The sequence below is a fragment of the Nicotiana tabacum genome, chromosome 20 (genome assembly GCF_000715075.1).
Source record: "Nicotiana tabacum cultivar K326 chromosome 20, ASM71507v2, whole genome shotgun sequence".
Taxonomy (NCBI): Eukaryota; Viridiplantae; Streptophyta; class Magnoliopsida; order Solanales; family Solanaceae; genus Nicotiana; species Nicotiana tabacum.
Window position 1 is genome coordinate 148,402,189 of NC_134099.1, and position 858 is coordinate 148,403,046.

Below are 858 nucleotides of genomic sequence, written 5' to 3' on the forward strand. Positions count from 1 at the left end.
ATCCAATAATTAGGGACAAAGGACAATTTATATCCATAATAAATTATTGGAATTAGGGACATGAAATATTTTGCTTCCTGTATATTCTGCTGGAGATATACACTGTGAAAGCATAATATCCAGTATTTTATACTGGATAGTCACAAGCCAGATTTGTTTTTCGTATAATATCCAATATTTTCTATGTTGGAGTTGTCATTTTTGCATAATTTCCGGAAAATATTTTGATACTATGTCCATCATATTCAATAATATCAGAAACATAAAAGAAATATTACAAAAAACAATCACAGATAAACATAGTAGAAGATAAAGAGCACCCAAAAGAAAGGAAAAGCCACACAAAACTAAAGAAAACAAAAACACATAACAAAAACATTAAAAAGGATTAAGCAACACTAAGAATCATCTGTCTCATCAGAATAATACTCCTCAATTTCTCGATATATCTCACCATCATCCGAATCAGAGATAATTATAGGATACTCTTGGTAAAATACCACAAAGCCTCACGAGATCATTCTTCAACATGTTGAAATCATAACGCAACTGATTTTGTTCAATCACTATTCTGTCCATAAGATGAGGAAGATTCTTTAAGGTATATTCGAGCTTTGCACAGTCGTCCCTATTGGGATACTTAAAAGAATCAAAGTTCTGGACAACCTTATCGAACGAGGTTGAATAATCTTCAGAACTGTGTTCTACGTTCAGCTGTTCTGGAATGATTCATCAGCAAAAAACTGAGGTCTTATTTTTTCTCAATTAGCCTTTATTTGCTCCCACTTTTGCATAATATTATCCATTAGTGCTTTACTATCCCAATCAGACTTTACTCTCCCAATCAGAGAAATGTAA